Below are 22,514 nucleotides of genomic sequence, written 5' to 3'. Positions count from 1 at the left end.
TATGATTAGTAGTATCTTACTTTTTCGCCAGCAGGATTGCACCTCAATGAAATAGGTGTAATACCATTCCAGTTTTCATCAGTAATATTATAGGTTACCTGTGATTAAATATGAAATGAATACACTGTTAATGCTGCAATTTTCTCCCACACCAATTCTCTCTCTTTTGCAGCAGCCGCTACGTTGCTTTTTAACAAAAAACATGTTCAAACTCGCTGTATGTGCGCATGAGTATTTCCGCCGACCAGTTTGTTTGTGGTTGTTACCATGGTGAAACGTAGTATCATGGCTCCATTCATGCTGCCTTTTTATTGTGGTGGTGCACGCGCTTAACTCTGAGTCAACCTACTCCAAGTTGATTGAACCAACTCATATCAGCTGTTCTGGAACCGAAAACAAGTTTCCCATCTCAGGGTAAATCAACTCAGAGTTTGTTAAACCTCCCTGAAATGGACCCCTGGTGATGTGTGAACATTATGTCCACTTTTTCATAAAAGTATAGCCTACAATTTGGTATACATTTGTAGGTTGCTGAACATTTTCAGTTAGTACTTCTTTAAAGTAAATCTTTTTAAGCTGAGTTGTAGAAAAGTAAAAGACATTCCACTTCTGGGATTGGTCCATTGCCGACGGAAATTCCGCCTGTTTTCACCCATTTAGGCCCGATTTCCGTTGCCTTGGGCTTTCTTTGTGTTGCCGTTCTAACCTCCAGTGGATTTATTCAATTCAATTAAATTTTATTTATAGTATCAAATCATAACAGGAGTTATCTCAGGACACTTTACAGATAGAGTAGATCTAGACCACGTGGTTTCAGACTCGATCGGAATCGGACGTTACCTCCCGATCAGGACTCGGATATATATGTATATATATTCTCATTATTTTTTAACACATCTATAGTTATGCGGTGGCCAGAGTTAGACCCTTTTGACTCCACACAGAAACAGCAACGCGTGCGGCATGACATCACTTTGTTGCAGAGACGCTATTGGGTAAATGCCGGCAAAGTAGAATACGGAAGCAGCTTGAAGCGCAAAGCGCGAGTATGTCTGCGGTCTGGAGGTATTATAAAGTTGAATTATTATAGAAGTATCGGATCGGGACTCAGTATCAGTAGATACTCAAAATCAAATGACTCGGACTCGAGGACAAAAAAACCTGATCGGGACATCCCTATACACAGCTTCCCCCGCCGGTCTAGGCGAACGCTGCAACTCCTCACTCCCTAAATATTCGTAAGCTTTCTATGAAGAGAAGCAGAGATAGGGAGGGGGTGTGCCATGACTGTGGCTACACATCTTCCCCCGCTGGTCTAGGCGAATGCTGCAACTCCTCACTCCCTAACTATAAGCTTTATCGAAGAGGAGAGTTTTAAGTTTACTCTTAAAAGTGGTGACGGTGTCTGCCCCCTGAATCCAGAGCGGGAGCTGATTCCACAGGAGAGGAGCCTGATAGCTGAAGGCTCTGGCTCCCATTCTACTTTTAGAGACTCTAGGAACCACAAGTAACTCTGCATTCTGGGAGCGCAGTGCTCTAGTGGGACAATAAGGTACTATGAGCTCTTCAAGATATGATGGTGTTTGACCATTTAAAGTTTTGTAGGTCAGAAGAAGGATTTTAAATTAAATCCTGGATTTTACAGGAAGCCAATGCAGAGAAGCTAATACTGGAGAAATATGATCTCTTTTCTTAGTTGAGTGACTTCTGACTTAGTGTTGTCAGAACACGTGCTGCAGCATTCTGGATCAGCTGCAGAGTCTTTAGGTTTTTAGTTGAGCATCCTGATAGTAAGGAATTACAGTAGTCCAGCCTGGAAGTAACAAATGCATGGACTAGTTTTTCAGCATCGTTTTGAGACAAGATGTTCCTGATTTTGGCAATGTTACGAAGGTGAAAAAAGGCTGTTCCAGAGGTTTGTTTTAAGTGAGCGTTAAAGGATATATCCTGATCAAAAATAACTCCAAGATTTCTGACAGTAGTGCTGGAGGCCAGGGCAATGCCATCCAGAGTAAGTCTTCGGATAATGAGGTTCAGAGGTGTTTAGGGCCCAGCACAATCACTTCAGTTTTGTTTGAGTTTAAAGTGCCCATATTATGAAAAAATCACTTTTTCTGGGATTTGGTGTTATGTTGTGTCTCTGGTGCTTCCACACACATACAAACTTTGAAAAAAATCCACCCATGCTGTTTAGAGTGAGATACGGTTTCTGAATGTGTCCTGCCTTCAGTCTCTGGGTGAGCTGTTCAAAATCGGCACGGCTTGTGACGTCACAAGCCGTGCCGATTTTGAACAGCTCACGAGCAGGCTAACCGCAACCATTAGCTCGTAGCGTTAGCATGCTAACGCTATGGCTAACGCTAGCATTCTAACGCTAGCATGCTACCTCGTTCTCAATAGCAAAGCACTGCTACAACACACACAAGTTCACCATAATCTACAAAAGAACTACTTCCATGTGTGCCCTCATTTAGAAGTCTCCCAGCTAATCCTGCCTTGTAACTGACCAAAGTTGTAGAAACAGCCTTTCTTTTACTGTCTATGGAGCTAGCTAGCTGACATGATCTACATCTGAGCTACTGGGCATGTGCAGTGCAATCAAGATAGTACAGAAGAAGAAGAAGAAAAGAGGTCTCACTCTGTAGCTAAAACAGAGACCAGCTGAAAAGAGGCCCTGCAGCAGTGAGAGAGAGCGCTGCAGTACAACAAAAATATGGTGTTTTTTGAAAATTAAACCATGTAAACCTATTCTGGTACAACCTTAAAATACAATTATGAACCTGAAAATGAGCATAATATGGCTGCTTTAACATCAGAAAATTGTAGGTCATCCAGGTTTTTATATCTTTAATGCATACTTAAAGTTTAGCTAACTGACTGGTTTCATCTGGCTTGATTGATAAGTATAATTGGGTGTCAGAATAGAATTGGTCCAAGCACTGAGCCTTGTGGAACGCCATGCCTAACATTAGCGTACCTGGAGGATTTATTGTTAACATTAACAAATTGAGATCGGTCAGAGAAATAGGACTTAATTTCTTTAATGCCAACTAAATGTTCCAGTCTCTTTAACAGGATGGTATGGTCAATAGTGTCGATTGCAGCACTAAGATCTAATAAGACAAGTACGGAGGCAAGTCCTTTGTCTGCAGCAGTTAGAAGGTTGTTAGTAATTTTCACCAGTGCCGTCTCTGTGCTATGATGCATTCGAAATCCTGACTGAAAGTCCTCAAATAAACTATTGCTATGTAGAAATCACATAACTGATTAGCGACTACTTTCTCAAGGATCTTGGAGAGAAAGAGAAGGTTAGATATAGGCAGTGTCTGGAATAACGCCGTTTAAAAGAACGGCGTTAGGTAACAACGTTATTTTTTCAGTAACGGGGTAATCTAACTAATTACTTTTCCCGTCGTTACAACGCCATTAACGTTACTGGACATTAAATGCGGTGCGTTACTATGCATTGATTGAATAAACTGTGTAATCCGAACGCACCCCTGGCTCACAGCTAGTGAGGAGGAGGGTTAATAACGAGGTAAGTGATTATGATTGGCTAAGGCAGAGTCATGTTTCATGGTAGCCAATCAGAGCCAGTGTTTTTACACACATGCCAGCACACACGCCAAACACACACACAACAGCTAAACAGAGATTCGATGAAGCAGCAGAGATGGCGAGTCAGGAGCAATCTAATGAAAAGTTGGCATTTTCAAGGTGGAGATATAAGCACTACTTCAAATTCATTGTGGTCAAAGGCAAGAACGTGCATGTAATGTGTACATTATGTCCAGGAGCGAAGACTTTGTCGACATCAGTTGTAAGCAACTCTAATTTAATGAAGCATCTCACAACGACGCACGCATCTACAAAGCTAGTGGCCAAAAACACCGATACCTCCACCACAGATGGTAGCTCGCCATCCACTAGGAAAGAAGGACTCGGAGCAAAGTCCTCCAAGCAGCAGAAGCTAGATCTTTCTGCCTCCCAACAAAAAAACTGCTCAAAAAAATCCAAATTCTTTGACATATAGCAACTTTTTTTTTAACATTAACGCAAATAGCTACTTTAAATGACTGCGGTCAATAAAGACATATTTATCATATCTAGCAATGAAGTGTTAACCACGGGTAACGCTTCTTTAAGTAGCTTCGTTGGGATGGGGTCCAAGAGACAGGTAGATGGCTTAGCTGAAAAGACCTTTAGCATTAATTGTTGAAGGTGTATAGGATAAAAGCAGTCTAAGTATGTCAGGTCTTGTCGTTCTTTCTAGCAGTCTTTCATTTAAAGGTGAACCATTAGAAGTTGAGGGGAAAAGGTGATGAATTATATCTCTAATTATTTTAATTTTTTCATTAAAGAAGGTCATGAAGTCGTCACTACTCAGAGCTATAGGAATAGATGGCTCAGTAGAGCTGTGGCTCTCTGTCAGCCTGGCTACAGTGCTGAAAAGAAACCTTGGGTTGTTCTTATTTTCTTCTATTAGTAATGAGTAATAGTCTGATCTGGCATTTCTGAGGGCCTTCCTGTTCCTATAGGTCTTGCCAATCTAAACGAGATTCTTCCAGTTTGGTGGAACGCCATTTACTTTCAAGTTTTCGCGAGATTTGTTTTAATTTACGAGTTTGGGAGTTATACCAAGGTGCTAGTTTCCTTTCCTTCATCATCTTCTTTTTGAGAGGAGCAACAGAGTCTAAAGTCATCCGTAGGCAGGCCGTAGCACCGTCTACAAAATTATCAATTTGGGAGTTACTGAAGTTAACATAAAGGTCCTCTGTTTTATTAAAGCACGACACTGAGTTAAGCGCTGTTGGAATATCTTCCTTAAATTTAGCTATAGCACTGTCAGATAGGCATCTAGTGTAGAAGCTTTTATCTAATTTCGTATAGTCGGGTAGTAAGAAATTGAAAGTTATTAAAAAATGGTCTGATAATAAAGGGTTCTGCGGGAATACTATTAAATCTTCATTTCAATGCCATATGCCACACTGTAAACCCGAATAAGTTACCAGAACTCAAAAAAATTGTGGCAACTGATTGCCTCACATTTTTTAAGTTGATTAACTTAAGTCAAAATTTTCCAGAACTTAAAAGGTTGGATGAATTGCTACATGTACCTTTTGATAACAGTTAAATTAAAAGTGCTCATTTAACTCAACTCAAATATTTGCAGTTAATATGACTTACAGTTTTCTGTTAAGGCAGCTCAATTATTTTCAGTTATGACTTAAAGTTTTGAGTTTACAAACCACAGGAATAAGTTCACAGAACTTTAAAAAAAATAAGTACACAACCACACCAGTTTATGTTAACCAAACTCAATGTTTATTAGTTTGTGTTGTCATTGTTTTAAGTACACATTAGTCAAATATGTTGAGTTTGTTTACTTAAAAACATGTGACTCAAAACTTAAAAATTTTGTGGCAACTGATTGCCTCACTTACATTAAGTTTACCTAACTTAATATATCTAAAAGTCATGAAAGTCCGCTTTTGAACAGTTAAATTTAAAATTAAATACAAAAATAAATAAACATTTATAAATTAAAATAAATAGAATAAAAAAATAATTTTAAAATATACTTAAATAAATTGTATATAAATAAATAAATACATTTGAGAGATTTTTAAGAAGAAAAACTTCTAGCCTTCCAAATGTGTTCCTTGTCACTTAAGGAACACACCGACTTATTGGGACTTTAGCTTATTCCCCATATCCCCCAGAGTTAGATAAGTCCATACATACCCTTCTCATCTCCGTGCGTGTCTGACGCACCCACTGCTAGCTGCTGAGAAACAGCCATCTTCTAACCGTATACATACTGACAACTATTCTCAGAAAGGGTGAAGCACTGCTACTTCTGCTACTTGGGCAGAGTGATTTGCACCTGAGAAGCCCCGTGGTGAGGAGCAGAGAGTTCGCCTGGAGTTCTGCAAGCAAATCACTCCACCCAAGTAGCAGTGCTTTGCCTTCTGAGAATATAGTTCCCAGTTTGTATACGGTTAGAAGATGGCTGTGTCTCATGTGACCTTGTTATTCGTACACGCTGTGACTATACAAATCACAACATGTAAATAGGAAAATGTTGGCGTTATTTTGTCACTTATTAGGAGCATAGATGGAGCCGGTTACCTCCAGGATCTGTGCTAAGCTAGGCGTGGGTGCATCAGACAGAGTTACGACACGCACGGAGATGAGAAGGGTATGTATGGACGTATCTAACTCTGGGGGATACGGGGAATAAGCCCCAATAAGTAGGCGTGTTGCTTTAAGGCCCTAGGAAATAAATATGTATCACAAATTTCTGATATTGACCAGACAACTAATCAGATAGTCAGGAAAATAATCGGAGTAATCAAAAACAATAATAAATAATACCAAAATGAAATTATTGTTTGCTACAGCTATAAAAGAAAAAAAAACACTGCTTTTGGCTTCCTGGTTAATTCCTGAGTAAGGCAACAGGGCAGCAATTTGGGTGAAATTTCAAAAATTCTATAGACTGTTTAAGAACATTTTCACTTAAAACTCTAAAATGTAAATGTTTTACATAACCAGTATCAAATGCACAGTGAAATGTGGGTCATCTTGTGAAGCCCACAATGGTTAAGAAAAACATTAAAACATACAAAACATTAGGGCTGGGCGATATGGCCTAAAAATAAAATCTCCGATTTTATTTTTTTTAATTCGATTTACGATTTTTTTTCGGATTTTCCCCCCTACATAATAAAGCGACCGCTTCGGTGATTGTTCTCCTCTTTCTTGGGAACAAACTTCCCACTCTCACCGGTAGCCATGTTGTCGCTTGCTGTTGCTGTTTCATGTGTGCTATGATGTTGTTGTTGTTGTCGCTTGCCATACTGCTATGTGAAACTAACGCTACGGAAGCTCAGGGGAGCCAAAAATGCGCCATTACACAAAAACTCGATTTACTTATTTTTTTAAATCGCCCGCGACAAAAAACTCGAATTAATTCATTCAATCGATTTTTCGCCCAGGCCTACAAAACATTAGCGTTACTTTTGCATTATATTAATGAGAACAAAGGCATATTGTGTAGTTTGGGCCTATTGGCTGAACACCTGCAAAGTAGTGCAGTAACTTTTTGAGGCATTATTTAGACAAAAGGAGATAACTTTGAACTAGTCTTTTATAATGCTTTACCCTGCAGCCTTTTTTCAGATGAGTTTCTACATCATTAAGCCATTCTTGAGGGTCTGCAACCTTGGTGGTAGTTTACCACTTTCTAACCTGTTCACATCTTTAATGCAATCAGACAAATGGCAAACATAAAGTGGACTAATTGCAAAATTCACAAAGCTCATTTGAATCATTGAACCTGTTCAATGTTCCACTGGGTCAACCTATGAAATGTGTAAAAATCTATTTACCTGTTCATCATTGATTTTTTTTTTAATTTTAGCCAGAGCATCTGCTGTCTTCCCAGTTTTTGATGCCTTCTGTCTGAATAAGGTCATCGGTTGAGGAAGATGGCGGTCAAGCTCAGCATAGCATGTGTTGGGCAGGTTCTGATTTGTAATCCGCTGGAACTCTGCATACAACTGCATAGAAATAACAGCAGGAGGAGAATACAGCAACAACACTTAAAAAAAACAGTCCAATTTGAAGAATCTAGCACACATTTATAAAGCAAAAATATCAGCCAAATGAGTAAGAATCACAATTTTCACTTCAAAAGAGAGAGCTGATCCATATTACCTCAGACTCTATTTTGAGACCAGGCCAGAGGTCCATGAGCTCGTTCACTGGTGGGCAGGATATCACTATGGTCTGTCGGCATAGGGGGAATGTGGTCTCCATCATCTTTCTTCAACAATATGTGCAAGCAAATACAAAGTAAAATATGATCTGTTCAGTGCCAAAGGTTAAATATCAATTAGGAAGATGATATTCGTGAACAGAAGACATTCATGAACTGTTGACTTGAATACGGCAAAAAGCTTTATTTTGATCAAACAGGCAAGTAGAATAAACAAATGATATGTGTATGTGGGAGTGTGTATGATTTAGGGTTACCACACTAAAACATTGTCTGAAAAAACAAAACAATTTAAGTTACTGGTATTTAGAGGTGTGTGTGTGTGTGTGTGTGTGTGTGTGTGTGTGTGTGTGTGTGTGTGTGAGAGATTCATTGGATTACCTGGTATCTTTATCACATCTCCAGTTATCTTCCTTAACTTTTTGAAACTGGAACAGAGAGATGCAAAGGCATAAACTGATCTGAAACTGAACAAGTAAAAGCATTCAAAGAGTGTCGAATTATAAATACTTATAAATGTTCCCTGTTAATGATCTTTTCATTTGATCCCTAAAGTGTGAAGTTACTAAAGCCATCAAGCAAAATTAACATTACTGTAAAGAAAAGCAGCAGCACTTGAACCTTACTGCATGCTTAATCAACAATAATGCCATTTCTACAAACCAAAGCTTTACTGTTAAGGGTTTTTACTTTATTCATCTTTGTCATGAAAAGCAGCTTGCCTCCAGCAGGGTCGTTTGTTTTAAAACCGACGCAACACAAGTGGGCGAGCACGGGCAGTTGACTCGTGTTCTGTTAACAGCAATCTCCGTGTCTCAGACAGTCTGCTCACACAGAATTTAAAACGAGCGTCCCTAGAAGCTACAGGGAGCGCGGACTTGCAGTGTAGGAACTCAGTTTGACTCATTATGCTCGTTTATGCTCTTTTAATATGATATTGGACCTTAGCGGTGCACTATTGAAAGTTTCCATCAACAAAAAACTAACTATCGCATATGAGGTGTCTGTTAGTGCTTCTACTCACAACTCATTTTCTAACACCACCTTTAAGCGGGGAATGAGCGTGTGATTACTAGATTCATCCGTCGTAAAATTCTTCAGTGAGTCTGGTAGTGGTAGGTCGCTAGCTGTGCTGCTGGAGTGTGTAACGTTAGTGGTCGCGCTAATTAGCTAGCTAGCTAGCTAGCTCTTTAGCAGCTAACCTATATCTGACAAGTTGCCAATCCCTACAAGACTTCCGTGATAAGCCAGTGAAGGGCGGGGGCTTGGAGAAGTTCTACACTCTCTGAGACAAACGCATGTAAAAATGTATAATGTATAAAAGAAGTAAAAGTGAATGAATATTAACATTCAAAACTTACAGTAAGTCCAGTGAGGCTGATTGCTACTGCGTAGGTAGTAACTTCTGCAAGCCTACTGTCTGTTGCTTCCCGCCTTGCTGCGTTGTTCAAACTTTTCTTCTTCTGTTTTTTTCCAAAGAGCGGTAAGGAAGGTAGTATGCATATTAGCGCCACCTTCTGCTTCGCAGGTTGAATCAGAGATTAACTCGGCATAAAAAATGATCCCTGCAGCTGCTCAACACTTAAATAAAAATAAAAAATATATAAGCAACATTAAATTGATGACAATAAAAATGCAAAAAATAAATACATTTTGTCCTCCACTAATGTCTAATGCATTTCAGACCATTTGCCTCAATCAAATTGTTACTGTTTTAAAAATACAAAAAATAAATGAAATAAATACATGTTGTCTTCCACTAATGTCTAATGCATTTCAGACCATTTGCTGATTGCAATTTATTTATTATGATCAATTTTACTTATTTGGTGAAGCACTTTGAGATTTTATTGTATTTTAACATGTGCTATATAAATTAAGTTTTTTTTTTAAATCACCCCTATTTGAAACAATAGAAATAACAGGACTTTATCATTCTTAGTATGTAATTACTTAATTCTATTAAGTTGCACTTAAGTTATGTTTTTAAGTTATGCTTACTTATACACAAAATAGTTCAATTTAATCAAAAAATATTAGTTAACAATACTCAAAAATGAAGAACATGTTACACCAACTTGACAAATTTAAGTTAGTATAACTTTTTCTAAAATTTTGAGTATACCCCACTTAATCTATTTAATTACTTTGAACATTCGGGTTTACAGTGCATGAAACTTTGAGGTTAATTGTATTTTAAAACGTGACAAGTCAAGCAAACAACATCCTCAGCAAGCTGTGAGAAGACTTTGCAAAATGACGGACCACAGAAACGTCACAGCCTGTCAACCATTTCAAACTGAGTGTATGATCTGTAATAAAGTATGTTTGTGCCCTATCTTATGTTCTCTTTCATGCTCTGAAGGTCACAAGACATCACCCACAACAACCATGACAACAACAACACAAACATCAGCAACAGAAGCAGTAACAACTGTACCATCAACTCCACCTCTGACTGATAAAGATAAGACTACAACAGAGAAACACAGACACAACAAGAAGAGTAAGATGAAATAGATCTTCATATGAAATTAAATGGATGAAGAAGGTTTTAATCTGAGAGAGCATGTAAAATAAATACTGTACTATGTATTCCTCTGCCACTCACAGAAGGTAAAAAGACAAAAGCAACAACAACAAGGACAAACCCAACAACCCTGACAACAGCAACAACAGCAACAACAACAACAGGAAATACAACAGGTAAAACTTCCACCAACGCAGGTAGGACAGACTCAAAGTTGTTCTGAGAAACATACATCAAAGTTTACAACAAATACGATGCAACCATCATAGTCCTCAGGCCTGTACTACGAAGCAAGATTTGGCATTAACAGGGTACTTCAGGTTCAACCCAGGGTTTTCTGTATCACGACGGTGGATCACTTGTTACTGCTGAACACCTAACCTGGTCGGGAGCAGGTTAAGTTGGAGATTAGAGATCAACTGGTGTAAAAGCACCGCCTACTGACCAATCAATAGCCGGTGACGCCGTTATCGATTGATAACGGCGTCACCGTTCTTAGAAGATCAGGCGGAGCTCGGTGCGCAGAGAGGGAGAGAGGGAGAGAGGGAGAGACAGAGAGAGAGCGAGAGAGGGAGAGAGAGAGAGAGCGAGAGAGGGCGAGAGAGAGAGAGAGAGCAAGAGAGGAGAGAGAAGGAGACAGAGGGAGAGAGAGGAGAGAGAGAGGGAGAGAGTGTTAATGCATTTAGAGACAGACAACCCCGTTAACATTCCCTGATGGGTATTTTTATGAAATATATAGATTTTAATGGGATGGAATTACATATCGGCTATTTGTCGCTTCTTGAGCCGTGTGTCACCAATGCGCAAAGCGGTTTGAATTATGTTTTTATATCTTTTCTTTGCTCTCACGATCACTTCCACTGCCAGGGTTGCAACTGAAATACTAAGCTAAAGCAATGGCAGTTTATGGAAAGCACAAGGGTAATTATAGTCAGATGATAATGATGCCTGACTGATGGGGAAGTGATATTGATAAGCGTTGTGATGTACGCATTTACAGCGTTGGCTATTTTTTGCAGCTTTCCTCCTGTTTTAGGAAGCAGCGACTGTATTGCGTTTTGCCTGCAAAACCGTGTCTGTGTTCTTCATATTTATGTAGAATTATAATTTGCTTTTCTTATGTAAAATATGCGACTCTGGTAGATGTTTGTGATTGGTCGTGCTGTGCAAACACCGCCTCTTTTATGTGACCGCGCGAACCTAACCTGGTCAGGAGCAGGTTTTCGCTCAGTCTCCTCCCTCTGACACAGCGCGCCTTCATTTCCTCATTCATTCATTCAGTCTGTATCAGGCGCATTTTAGCGCAGTTTGTTATCTGCATCAATAAAAAAAATGTATTGGTTTATGTTAGGCAGATTATAAAACGTTTTTTCTCAAACATGTCATGTCCTTTTGTCGACGACCCCGTTGATGAAAAAGCTGTATTACTTCACAGAGAGTTTACGTCAGGAGATGATATGAGTCCCGACTAGATGTATTTTCATTTCCAGATAACCGATTTGAGAGGTAATTTCTTCACAGTCGATTAGATATGTAGATACCTTATCCATCCTCATATATAACATCCACCATCGTGGACATGCTACATCCCAGCAGATTCTTTGTGTCACATTATGTTTTTTGCTAACGGTAGTTTTCTTTACAACATTGGTGATGCAGATCATATTAGTAAAGCCACATGTATGCAGAGCCGTCAGAAAAGTGTGCCTTGCTCTGAAATTTTTTTTTTTTTTAATGTTTTTCTAGTGTTCCCTGGACACAAACCAGTGAGAGCCATTAAAAAGAATTAAATGATTATAAATTATATTTCTGTTAATAATCATGGTGCTAATAAGATCTAATAAGACAAGTACGGAGGCAAGTCCTTTGTCAGCAGCAGTTAGAAGGTTGTTAGTAATTTTTATAAGTGCCGTCTTTGTGCTATGATGCTTTCTAAATCCTGACTGAAAGTCCTCGAATAAACTATTGCTATGTAGAAAATCACGACCACCTTCTCAAGGATCTTGGAGAGAAAGGGGAGATTAGATATAGGTCTATAGTTGGCTAAGACATCAGGGTCAAGGGTGGGTTTTTTTCAGAAAAGGTTTTATCACAGCTACTTTAAATGACTGTGGCACATAAGCTGTCAATAAAGACATATTTATCATATCTAGTAATGAAGTAACCTCGTTGGGATGGGGTCTGAGAGACAGGTAGATGGGTTAGCTGAAGAGACCTTTAACATTAATTGTTGAAGGTGTAGAGGATAAAAGCAGTCTAAGTATGTCAGGTCTTGTCGTTCTTTCTAGCAGTCTTTCGTTTAAAGGTGAACCATTAGAAGTTGAGGGGAAAAGGTGATGAATTATATCTCTAATTATTTTAATTTTTTCATTAAAGAAGCTCATGAAGTCATCACTACTCAGAGCTATAGGAATAGATGGCTCGTAGATATAGAGCTGTGACTGTCTGTCAGCCTGGCTACAGTGCTGAAAAGAAACCTTGGGTTGTTCTTATTTTCTTCTATTAGTAATGAGTAATAGTCTGATCTGGCATTTCTGAGGGCCTTCCTATTCCTATAGGTCTTGCCAGTCTAAACGAGATTCTTCCAGTTTGGTGGAACGCCATTTACTTTCAAGTTTTCGCGAGATTTGTTTTAATTTGCGAGTTTGGGAGTTATACCAAGGTGCTAGTTTCCTTTCCTTCATCATCTTCTTTTTGAGAGGAGCAACAGAGTCTAAAGTCATCCGTAGGCAGGCCGTAGCACCGTCTACAAAATTATCAATTTGGGAGTTACTGAAGTTAACATAAAGGTCCTCTGTTTTATTAAAGCACGACATTGAGTTAAGCGCTGTTGGAATATCTTCCTTAAATTTAGCTATAGCACTGTCAGATAGGCATCTAGTGTAGAAGCTTTTATCTAATTTTGTATAGTCGGGTAGTAAGAAATTGAAAGTTATTAAAAAATGGTCTGATAATAAATGGTTCTGCCGGAATACTATTAAATCTTCAATTTCGATGCCATATGCCAGCACAAGGTCGAGGGTGTGGTTAAAACAGTGAGTGGCCTTATGCACCCTCTGACTGAAACCAATAGAATCTAGTAGTGAGTTGAAAGCAGTACTAAGGCTATTGCTGTCAACGTCCACATGGATATTAAAATCACCTACAATAAGTACTTTGTCTGATTTAAGGACTACATATGATAAAAACTCTGAGAATTCAGATAAAAATTCAGAATATGGACCTGGAGCTCGGTAAACAACAACAAATATAATTGGCTGTAATGTTTTCCATGTTGGATGTTTAAGATTAAGAACAAGGCTTTCAAAAGAGTTATAATTTAGTTTAGATTTAGGATTAATTAACAGGCTCGAGTCAAATGTCGCTGCAACTCCCCCTCCTCGGCCTGAGTCTCTAGGAATTTGAGTATTAATATGAGTGGGAGGAGTGGCTTCATTTATCTTCACACATATTCTTCATGGCACAGCCATGTTTCAGTAAGACAGAATAGATCAATTTGATTATTTGATATCAAATCATTTACTAGTACTGCTTTAGAAGACAGGGATCTAATATCTAATAGTCCACATCTAATTTCCCTATTCTGTTCTATCATTGCAGAAGTAGTTTTAATTTCAATTAGGTTGTTAAGTACAGCCCCTTTTTTGGTTACCTTTGATTTAACTGATCTAAGTTGGGGAACAGACAACGTCTCATTTTTTGGGACAGGCTGTGGCTGACGGGGAATGGAAGCTAAATTGACTATGTTTGCAGTTAGCTTCTTATTACTTAGGGGATTCACCACTTTGCATGGTCTATTGTTAATTATAACTGGAATAGTAGTAGTAATACATGTTACCCTGTAGAAAACATTTTCAGATCCATCCACATCTAAAGTGCCATTAGGATCATGAATCTGTGATATTTTCTACATGAGGACTTATGAGGACTATGGTTAACTGCTCCTCAGATCTCTGCAGGGTAAATCCAGACAGCTAGCTAGACTATCTGTCCAATCTGAGTTTTCTGTTGCACGAATTAAACAACTTTTGAACGTATACATGTTCCACCAAAACAAGTTCCTTCCCGAGACTATTTTGCAGAGACACCGTGGCTCCATCCAGCGCTTAGCGCCACCCAAGAAGATTGTGATTGGTTTAAAGAAATGCCAATAAACCAGAGCACGTTTTTCTCCCATCCCGAATGCTGTGTGGACTAGCCAGACCCTCCTCTGCAGCTCTGTGGAGGAAGGTCTGGCAATGCGAGACTACCTGGACCATCAAGTCTTTCTTTGTTTTTTTTTATTTTGTTGGTTTTTATATCTTATCCTGTAGATACAACGGCCTTTCAAGCGTAAATATTTGTATTGAAATACACATGCACGACAAATACTACTTTATATAACTGTCTCTGTTTGATTTGTGCTCTGCTGTAACAAAAACTGAGCTGTGTTTGTAAATGACATGCTGTTTGTTCAAAGTGTTAATTAGTTCTTACTTTGTCTTCCAGGTCCTCCTAGTTGGGTGTATGGAGTAGTCGTCTCCTTCCTCCTCTTCCTCCTCTTCCTCATCATCGTCTACTTCACTCGGAGACGGTTTAAAAGACGAGGTGAATCAAACCTGACCTGTTTACACATTAAAAGGACAAACATTGAATCAATAAATACACATTTAAGAAGATGAACTTATAAAAGAAAGTATAAATAAACAGAAAAAGAATGATAACTAAAAAAAAAAATGTTGGTAGGTGTTTCACATTACTGTTTGTTATTTTGCTATGAATATATATATTATATATAATGATGAATATATAATATGTATAGGAACTGTTAAGAGTTGGATATAAGGGGTGGGGAAAATAAACAAGCTTCTGCTTCGTCCTGCTACTTTTCGGACATATTGAACATATTGTTTATAATAACACTTTGTATGCGCAATATAGCCTGTCAAGCCAGACCCACATCAAGATGTTGGGTCTGGGAACTCACCATTGGCTGGGCTCAATCCGAGGGGCGGGATAAACGGTTGTCTTTCAACTTCCCTCTGCACACGATAAGATAGCGCTACAACCAACCAGAGCAACGCTAGATGATAGATTCAACTTTTCCTGTATCCTTTAGGCAAGACTCCAAACACATCTTCCTTTTTTAAGAATGACTTCAGTGCCGTTCTTTGTTCTTTTCTCAAAGAAAAGCTTAACTCCAAGTCTTCCAGAGTCGCGGCCAAAGCCGATTCTAAAGACCGCTGTTCAACAGCAGCAGCAGCCATCTTCTTTGTTTTCAAGTAGCAGGGAATTCACACGGAACCGTCGCAACTCTGCCGTCATTATGTTAAGCCCCGCCCACCAACTCTATACACGATGTGATTGGCCTGACTAGAGTTTGGTTTTTCCAGCTCGTAAGCCAACGGAGAGTTACTAGACGACCCTGGCTGCAAATTACATTTGCTGCCGCTAGGGTACGTCTAGATTTCTAGGCTATGCGCAATGTTTTCTTCGGGTCAAATTTGACCCATTTTCAAAGAGTTTCTAGATTGGGATTCTTTCAACCACTGTCAAAAAAGATGACGTGGATGGTTCCATTCAACAGTCTCTTCACAAGTTAAATAAATGATCAGTTCACTACTTTCATTGAATTTTGGGGTTTTATTCAATTTTGTAGTATTTAAATTTTTTTTTTTATAAAAGAACGTTGAAAAAAGTGACAAAAATTTGGAAAAAGCTTGAAAAACGCAGGAAAAAAAAACCAAAAACGTCAATTAAAGCACAGAGGAAATTGACAGAAACATCGGAAAAACTGACCAAAAACTTGAAAAAACAGCGACAAAAATGTCGTAAAAGCTTCAAAAACATTGGAAAAAGAAAGTGAAAAAATATCAGGGAAAGCGACAAAAGTGTCGAAAAAGATGACCAAACGACAATTTTTTTCTTTTGTTTTAAATATTGACCAGAAAAACCAAAATAGGTCAGAACGAAATTCTGACTAATAGATCAGAGTTATTTTGGAACTGAGTTTGGTCCATTTAAAGAGGACTATATGTGAAAACACTGATGTGTTTTACTGATGTGTCTTTTTCACAGGAAGTGAAGAAAGAAGCCCCGTCTATAACGAGATACAGGAGGGATTTTTGCTTCAGCCGACTAATGGTGAGAGACAAGAAATGTTCCCCTTTCTATTCTGATTGATGTAAACTGAACTTCCTTCACTGTTTTATTCCTGCTTTCATTTATATGCAGTGAGAATGGGAGCACTTCTGACTAGACTATATTTTATATCTCCATACACAAAAATGCATTTAGATTTTTCTGCATCTAACAAAACAACCAAGAAGACCTCTTTTATTTTGGCAGGTGGAGGAACACTGACCGCACAAGCAGCTGCACACTGCATGGCAGATGTTTCAGGTAAATAACAACAGATTCTCACTCCCAGCGCGTCAAATAGAGACGCTTGGTCAGGTGTCTTGGTCAGAGGCTCTTGGAACTTGCATCTAGCTCTTTGGCGTCATATTTAGAAGCGCTTAGTCGGGGCTCTTGGCGTCTGGGTCGGGACGTACGTTTAACTGACATGCAGTACAAGAACGGGATAGTTAGGTTTAGGAAAAGATCGTGGGTGGGGTGATATCGGGTGATATCTGGAAATTATGTTTGAGACTTCAACAGATGACGAGTCCAATAAATTTACATTAAATGCAGCTTTATTCAAACAAACTCTCATAACAGGGAGACGGCCGTTGTACACACACAAGTGCCAGAATAAATCCTTTTTATACTCTTTTTGTCCGCACACATTTCAGTCTATTTATTTCTGTGGGACAATGTTACCTCAAAAGTAATACTTATATGGAAGCTCCTTAGAATACATGAAATATCTTTGAACACCTGCCTGCTGAAATATCCAACCTATCATGGGGTTACATAATGTATGTTTTAGTGACACGCGGGACAAGAAGGGGACATGAACCCCGGTCTACTGGGTGAAAGTCATGTGTGGTTTCATCCCCCCCCCCAACGAAGCTCCCTATGCTGATTTTTGTTCTTCATACTACTCGCTACTGTTGTCTCTCTTAACACTACGTCATCTTACAGCGCCGCGGTCGAGCTGCTGCTCTGCCCGGTGCGTTCCATACAGACGCTAAACGGTGATTTTTGCGTCGGTGTCTGACGCTGAGAGACACTGACCAAGCGTCCGTATTTTACAAGTTGGGAGTGAGAACGGGTTGTACAGTGTTAAGCATAAGTTTATGAACCCATGCTAAAGTTGACTAAAAAGAGGAATAAAAAAACATCTTTTGGAAATTTATCTTAATGCCTTAATTAAAAAAATGAGGAAAAATCCAACCTTTAAGGACACCAATTTTTTCTTTTTTCTTTTCTTTGTGAATGAATAATGTATCGTAAATAAATAAATGTTCTTCCTTAAAATAGAGGGGGCATAAGTCAGTACACCCCTGTGTTAAATTCCCATAGAGGCAGGCAGATTTTTATTTGTAAAGGCCAGTTATTTCATGGATCCAGGATACTATGTATCCTGATAAAGTTCCCTTGGCCTTTGGAATTAAAATAGCCCCACATCATCCAAACCTGCATCATCACATACCCTTCACCATACCTAGAGATTGGCATGGTTTTATTTCAGTTAGCCTAATAGCTGGTTTGATTTGCATTGAGAGATGATTTTATGTAAAGTACCCCATGCCAAGGGAACTTTATCAGGATGCGTAGTATCATGGATCCATGAAATAACTGGCCTTTAAAAATAATAATCTGCCTGCCTCTATGGGAATTTAACACAGGGCTGTACTGACTTATGCCCCCTGTATTTTAAGGAAGAACATTTATTTATTTACGATACATTATTCATTCACAAAGAAAATTGGTGTCCTTAAAGGTTGGATTTTTCCTCATTTTTTTAATTAAGGCATTAAGATCAATTTTTTGTATTCCTCTTTTTAATCAATCTTAGCGTCGGTTCATGAACTTATGCTTAGCACTGTAAATAAATGAACACATTTTCCAACTACCTTTTAGTAAAAGCAGACAAACGGGACTGTCTCCAGGTGAACTAATTTGGTTAATAATGTTCGTTGGTAAAATGTTTCAACAGATGGATCAAACCGACATGATCCCATGTACGACACCGTCCCTGATCTTCCACCAGTGACGAATAAGACCGGTAAAGACAGAACTCTCATCAACATTTGACCAAATACTCTGTTTACATATTTCTGGTAACATGCATTATATATTCATTGTCTTTCATTCCTTCTCACAGTGACATCGCTTCCTAATGAGTCCCCATATTCCTTGGTTGGAAATCATAATAAAGGTAACTTTAACTTTGGAATTAAAATAGCCCCACATCATCCAACCTGCCTAATAGCTGGTTTGATTTGCATTGAGAGATGATTTTATGTAAAGTACCCCATGCCAAGGGAACTTTATCAGGATGCATAGTATCCTGGATCCATGAAATAACTGGCCTTTAAAAATAATAATCTGCCTGCCTCTATGGGAATTTAACACAGGGGTGTACTGACTTATGCCCCCTGTATTTTAAGGAAGAACATTTATTTATTTATGATACATTATTCATTAACAAAGAAAATTGGTGTCCTTAAAGGTTGGATTTTTCCTAATTTTTTTAATTAAGGCATTAAGATCAATTTTTTGTATTCCTCTTTTTAATCAATCTTAGCGTCGGTTCATGAACTTATGCTTAGCACTGTAAATAAATGAACACATTTTCCAACTACCTTTTAGTAAAAGCAGACAAACGGGACTGTCTCCAGGTGAACTAATTTGGTTAATAATGCTCGTTGGTAAAATGTTTCAACAGATGGATCAAACCGACATGATCCCATGTACGACACCGTCCCTGATCTTCCACCAGTGACGAATAAGACCGGTAAAGACAGAACTCTCATCAACATTTGACCAAATACTCTGTTTACATATTTCTGGTAACATGCATTATATATTCATTGTCTTTCATTCCTTCTCACAGTGACATCGCTTCCTAATGAGTCCCCATATTCCTTGGTTGGAAATCATAATAAAGGTAACTTTAACTTTGGAATTAAAATAGCCCCACATCATCCAACCTGCCTAATAGCTGGTTTGATTTGCATTGAGAGATGATTTTATGTAAAGTACCCCATGCCAAGGGAACTTTATCAGGATGCATAGTATCATGGATCCATGAAATAACTGGCCTTTAAAAATAATAATCTGCCTGCCTCTATGGGAATTTAACATAGGGGTGTACTGACTTATGCCCCCTGTATTTTAAGGAAGAACATTTATTTATTTATGATACATTATTCATTAACAAAGAAAATTGGTGTCCTTAAAGGTTGGATTTTTCCTAATTTTTTTAATTAAGGCATTAAGATCAATTTTTTGTATTCCTCTTTTTAATCAATCTTAGCGTCGGTTCATGAACTTATGCTTAGCACTGTAAATAAATGAACACATTTTCCAACTACCTTTTAGTAAAAGCAGACAAACGGGACTGTCTCCAGGTGAACTAAGTTGGTTAATAATGCTCGTTGGTAAAATGTTTCAACAGATGGATCAAACCGACATGATCCCACGTACGACACCGTCCCTGATCTTCCAGCAGTGACGAATAAGACCGGTAAAGACAGAGCTCTCATCAACATTTGGCCAAATACTCTGTTTACATATTTCTGGTAACATGCATTATATATTCATCGTCTTTCATTCCTTCTCACAGTGACATCGCTTCCTAATGAGTCCCCATATTCCTTGGTTGGAAATCATAATAAAGGTAACTTTAACACGGAGCATATAAAAGCAGGTTAACTGGGTCAAAGAGGCCATGATATATGTAAAAAGACAGATTCTGTTTAAAACTGGAAATACAGAAACAAAATAATATCAATATTTATTTAACAAAACACTGAATGAGAAGCACATAGGGATTTTTTCACTCTGATGAAACGGACAAAATTGTGTTCTGTATTTTTTCTCGGCCCACAGGTTTGTCACAGCTCGCTGACGACACGTATTGTTTACTGAACAACACGTATTGTTTACTGGAGAAACCCAAAACGACGACAAACAACCAGAACCAATAACTCTGCTCCGTCACTGCAGCCGGGGAATGCCTGTAACAGCTCTATAGCGTCACTTTCTACGTATTTATAGTAAAGTTGTGACATCACAATGGATGGCTCGTTTAAAGGCACAGTTTCTGAATACTGGCTGTGTGCATTTCTCTGTGGATTGAACGTTTTGTTACTTTCACAGTAGTCTATATATCGACAACAAAACATTTACGGGGTTGCCCCGTTGCTGCCGGAAATTCCGCTGGATGTCCCTCTTTTTGGGCCTTATGTCCATCCCCTTCCTCTTTCTTTGTGTTGGCGTTCTAAACTCCGGTGGATTTGTGAGGACTATGGTTAACTGCTACTCAGATCTCTGCAGGGTAAATCCAGACGGCCGTTTACATTTGTAAATGACTGGTCTCCCCTCAAAGATTATTTTGGCCATGAATGGCAAGCAATAACATGCATTAATATGGATTGAGAAGAAGAATATTTTTTTTATGGTCTACGGTCTGTATATATATATATATATATATATATATATATATATATATATATATATATATGCGATGCCTGTGTATATATGAAGTACAAAATTTACACTGCTAACTAACTAAATGTAGACGTAGTAGATCTGTAAGAACTATTTATTTGTTATTATTTGCTGTGCTTTTTTTTTTTTTCTCCCTCCTGCTCTTTTGTTTTTCTATGTTTATGGTTCCTTCCCGAGGCTATTTTGCAGAGGCAACGTTGCTCCGTGCGGAGCTTAGCACCGCCCAAGACGATTGTGATTGGTTTAAAGAAATGCCAATAACATCAAATAGTTTTTATTTGTTGTTTTAGAAAACCTGATGTTTTTATGACTGGCTTGTTGTGTTTGTTTTGTGAAGCTCTGTGCTTGGTGTGCTCTATAAATAAAGATTATTATTATTATTATTATTATTTAATTTAACAACATGTATATATCAGCTTATGGGCCCTATCTTGCACCCGCAAGCAAAGACTGACTCAGTTGTTTTCCCATCCAGCTCCTACGTCGTTTAAACAGCAAATGCACCTGCGCCCATCTTTGCGCCCATGGGCATGCTGGTGTGGGAGGTGTGTTCAGGTGCATAAATTAGTAGTAGTAAATTAGAGCAAATTAGTAAAATGTGCCTAGGCTTATGCATAGCGTGCGCACACTATGCTTGTTACACACACAGGGATGCGCAGCAGAGCACACACATGCAGAAGATTACAAATAAAAATGTTACGGTGCAAATCCGCCATCAGAATAGCAATGCTCCAAGGTCCAAATGGGCCTAGCTTTCGAGGGAATGGGAGATGATCTCTGATTGGTTTATTGCATGTTACACCCAAATCACACCTATGATTAATGAAGACACTAAGTACAACCCTTTTGAACCATGCGCCCAACGCACGGACCCTTTTTCCGCCGTCAAACTAGCAAAAGTCTTTTTTCATGAATATTTACCACCACCATCAATTCCAAGTATTCCTTTTGGCTTGAAATTTTACATTTGCAGTCTCATGAACTGGGGTAGACGCTCCATATTCATGCTCCATCTTGAAATACGTTAGCCGGTAAGGGACATACAGGACATACTGCCTTTCGCGTTTTCGCATCGTCACATGATAAACTCACAGGTGCTGCTAATGCTGCTAATGTGTATCGTATCTTCCATTAAGAAGGAAACATGGAGGATCACACGTATTCAAAATCCAAATTTCAGGAACAGGAGTCTTCTTCTTCGCCCAGAAAAAGAAAAAGGATATTGAAAAGAGCAAGAGACGGGCTTTTTGAAGTGTGAAGGCTACCGTAGCTGTAATACGTACTTTGAACTTCTAGATGGGAGAAATTCCCAAACACCTTTAATCAAGACAATTTGATGTGTGAAAATTGTGTTCTTCTAATTGGTCATTTACAATTTAAAGTCAGTACGATTTAGTTAAATAAACTATACTTCAATGAATGATTATTTCTTTTGGCTTTGATTGACAGATGCACCTTAACAAATCTATGGAGGATACTTTTACTTTTACCCAGAATAAATATTAATGAATGAACTCTTACAGTACATTAGAAAAAGAGAAGAGTTGAAAGAGAGAAAAAAAAATCTTACTTAAAGGACAAATAGACAGTGAAATAGAA

The 22,514-nt window shown here is 38.5% G+C and overlaps 1 long non-coding RNA gene across 1 annotated transcript in view; it reads left to right on the top strand.

The window, feature by feature from the left end:
• Positions 1-10,289, top strand: part of LOC116051717 — a 13,010-nt gene extending 2,721 nt beyond the window's left edge. Inside the window, exons 2-3 of the long non-coding RNA XR_004105419.1 lie at positions 9,272-9,275; positions 10,212-10,289. This is a non-coding gene — a long non-coding RNA (uncharacterized LOC116051717). The remainder of the gene's footprint in view (positions 1-9,271; positions 9,276-10,211) is intronic.
• The last annotated feature ends 12,225 nt before the right edge of the window (positions 10,290-22,514 follow it).

Source organism: Sander lucioperca, chromosome 16 (genome assembly GCF_008315115.2).
Source record: "Sander lucioperca isolate FBNREF2018 chromosome 16, SLUC_FBN_1.2, whole genome shotgun sequence".
NCBI classification, from domain to species: domain Eukaryota; kingdom Metazoa; phylum Chordata; class Actinopteri; order Perciformes; family Percidae; genus Sander; species Sander lucioperca.
This window is presented reverse-complemented; position numbering and strand designations above follow the sequence as displayed.